Consider the following 4,027-nt stretch of genomic DNA (forward strand, 5'->3'; position numbering starts at 1 on the left):
TATGTTAGAATATTCTTTGTCCTTTATCATTCATTCTTAAAATAGCAAGTTTTCAACTTATTGTATGCTACAAATTAATAATTTAAACGATTTATTTATTTGATAGTGCATGTCAAATTATTGTCATTTCTAAATTACAGTCACAGGGTCAAGGAGATTTACAGCATGGAAACAGACCCTTCAGTCCAACTTGTCCATGCTGACCAAATATCCCAACCCAATCTCGTCGCACCTGTCAGCACTCAGCCCATATCCCTCTAAACACTTTCTATTCATATACCTATCCAGACGCCATCTAAATGTTGCAATTAGACTAACCACCACCACTTCCTCTGGCAGTTCATTCCACGCACGTACACCCCTCTGAGTAAAAATGCCCCTTACATCTCTTGTACATTTTTCCCTTCCTAACCGAATCCTATGCCCTCTAGTTCTGGACTCCCCCCACTCCAGGGAAAAGACCTTATCTAGTTACCCTTACCATGCACCTCATGATTATTTAAACCTCTATAATGTCAACCCTCAATCTCCAACGGAGAAAACAGCCCCAGCCTGTTCAACCTCCAGCTATAGCTCAAACCCTCCAACCTTGGCAACATGCACGTAAATCTTTTCTGAACCCTTTCAAGTTTCACCTGATCGATCAGGTCCTGGGATTTTTGCATCTTCATGCATTTCAAGACATCCAGCACTTCTTCCTCTGTAATATAGACATTTTTCATGATATCACCGTCTATTTATCCGTATATCTACATCTCCCGTGTCCTTCTCCTGAGTAAACACTGATACAAAATACTCGTTAAGTATCTCTCCCATCTCCTGCGGCTCCACACAAAGGCCGCCTTGCTGATCTTTGAGGGCTCTTTTCTCTCCCTGTTTATCCTTTTGTTCTCAATGTATTTGTAAAATCCTTTTGGATTCTCCTTAACTCTATTTGCCAAAGCTATCTCATGTCCCCTTTTTGCCTTCCAGAATATTCCTCCTGCGTTTATACTGTTCCAAGGATTCACTCGACCTATCCTGTCTGTACCTGTCATCTCCTTCCTTCTTATTCTTAACCAGCCCCGCAATGTCTTTAGTCATTCGGCGCTCTCTATACCTACCAGCCTTTCTTTTTACCCTAACAAGAATATACTGTCTCTGGACTCCAGCTATCTAATTTCTGAAGGCATCCCATTTTCTCGCCGTCAGCTTACCTGCGATCATTTGCCGCCATCAGCTTTTGAAAGATCTTGCCTAATACCGTCAAAATTGGCCTTTCTCCAATTTAGAACTTCAACTTTTAAATCTAGTCTATCCTTTTCCATCATTGTTTTAAAACTAATAGAATTGTTGGCAAATAACTGAAGCTCACACATTTCAGGTGAGAAGTTAAATCGATTGATTATATTTAAATATTATAATTCTATTTGATTGTTCATTCTGAATATTCAATCTGTCAGATGTCAACTATTTTGCAAATGATAGACCGACAATGTATGCATTTGAATACTGAAATTCAATGCGTAATAGTGATCAGCAGCATAGTCAGACAACATGCTCTTTTTCGATAATAAACAAAATGTGCATTCTTTGCTTTTGTATAATGAAAGGTCGTTCGGTATTTATATTTTAATTCCATCAACATAAAATCAATTTCATTGTTTTCAGAGATAATGCAGTTATTGTTCAGTTGAATAATTGTAGCTCATACCTTGTTATTGCAAAATCCACAAACATGGCAAACTCCTGATTATCGTGCAGGTCAGTGGACCCATCACTTTGCATCATGACCAACATTAAAAGTGGATTTCAAAAGGGTGAATTCGGGTAGAGTGCTACTGGACCTCATAGCTGCATGTAGCACTCAGAGAGACACTGGCCTGGCCCTGAATCTGTGAAGAGAGTTTCCAACCTGGGTCAGGGCAGTCATTCAAACATTCCCTCACAGAGAATCATTTGGGATCAGCCTTGAGCAGGAGGAAAGAAACCAACAGCTATCACTGCTCTCAGTGTAGGTACAAATGTTGTCTAAATTAGATACCAATGACTGGCCAGGAACCATGCCTTTTAAATTCATCATCAGTCAGAGCCTGGCCCAGGGAGCAGATGTATGGACATGAAGTGTCAGAATCACATCGCACAAGTTCCTTACTTGAGATCTGGCATGACATCTGACATGTACCCCAGACTCCATACATCTGCCCTCTGGACCAGACACTGGGTGGAAACGTTCACAATTGACAGTCTATTGCAGCATTTTGTGTCTCACAGTGAACCCTCTGAAACTATATCCAATAAATGTACCTTCACATTCAACAGTATCAAAATAAAATTATACATGTCTGTGGATGCTCAGATACTAATTCATAGGTCACCCAGCAGAATGTATCTGAAGAAACAAGGAGCAAACGGCAAGCCAAAAATCTTCGAAAAACTGAACTTGGTGAATTTTGTCTGGTCTCGATCACCACACATACTGTGCTGACACTCAGCTGAATGCAACAATGCACATCAAAACTGGAAGTCTTGGTCTAACGCCCCTCCCCACCTTCCTGACCTCACACACCTCACACCCTCACACACCTCACTCCTTCATACATTCACCAACTGAAGAGAACCCACAATCTTATGAAACCTGAAACATAGAACAGTACAGCACAGTGCAGGCACTTCAGCCCTCAATGTTTTGTCAGCCTTTTATCCTACTCTAAGATCAGACTAATCGACATAACCTATCCAAGAGTCTTCTTAAATATCCCTAATGTATCTGACTCTACTACGACCACTGGGGAAAAGCCCTAGCCGTTCAACCTTTCTTTGTAAGACATGCCCTCCAGTCCAGACAGCACCCTGGTAAGTCTCCTCTGCACACTCTCTGAGGCTTCCAAGTGTTTCCGATAATGAGGCAACCAGAACTGAACACAATATTCCAAGTGTGGTTGAACTACATCTTTTAAGAGCGAATAAATAACCTGGCTGCTCGTAAACTCAATCCCCCTGATAATGAAAGACAGCACACCGTTTTCCTTCTGAACAACCCTATCAACTTGGGTGGCAACTTTGAGAGATCTATGGAAAATGACCCCAAGATCCCTCTGTCACTCCATACTGCCAAGAATTCTGCCTTTAACCCTGCATTGCTTATGCAAATACAATCTTCCAAAATAAATTGCTTCATACTTTTTAAGGTTGAACTCTACCTGTCACTTGTCAGCCCAGTTCTGCATCCTGTCAATATCCTTTTGCAACCTACACTGCCCGCCACACTATCCACAACCCCATCAATCCTCGTGTCATCGGCAAACTTACTAACCTATTTGTCCACTTCCTCATCAAAGTCATTTATAAAAATCACAAACAGCACAAGTCCCAGAGCCGATCCCTGTGGAACGCCACTGGTCACTGAGCTCCAGGCTGAATACATTCCATCTGCTACCATCTTCTGTCTTCTATGGGCCAGCCACGCCCGTATCCAAACGGTCAAATGTCTCTGCGCGCCATGCTTCCGTACCTTCTGAATGAGCCTACAATTGGGAACGCCTTGCTAAAATTTTTGTTCACCAAATCTACTGGTCTACCTTCATCAACGTGTTTTTTACATCTTCGAAGAACTCAATAAGGTTTCTGAGTGATGACCTGCTCCTCACAAAGCCATGCTGACTATCTTTAATCATCTATCGTTTTCTAAATAATTGTAAATACGGTCTCACAGAAACGTCTGCAATACTTTGCCAAACACTGATGTAAGACTGACTATTCGGTCATTCCCAGAGTTATCCCTATTCCCTTTCCTGAACAAGGGAATAACATTTGTCCCCCTCCAATCATCTGGCTGGCACTGCTCCAGTGGACGGTGAGGACGTAAAGATCATCGCCAAAGGCACACCAATCTCTCCCGTCACTTCCTGGAGTAAACTGGGGTAACCCCATCTGGTTCCATTGATTCCTGAGGAAGGGCATGTGCCCGAAACGTCGAATCTCCTTTTCCCTAGATGCTGTCTGACCTGCTGTGCTGTTCCAGCAATAAAGTTTCAGCTTTGATCTC

This window comes from Chiloscyllium plagiosum, unplaced genomic scaffold (assembly GCF_037043375.1).
Source record: "Chiloscyllium plagiosum isolate Xiang-an unplaced genomic scaffold, Cpla_swu_hap1 HiC_scaffold_46, whole genome shotgun sequence".
NCBI classification, from domain to species: Eukaryota; Metazoa; Chordata; class Chondrichthyes; order Orectolobiformes; family Hemiscylliidae; genus Chiloscyllium; species Chiloscyllium plagiosum.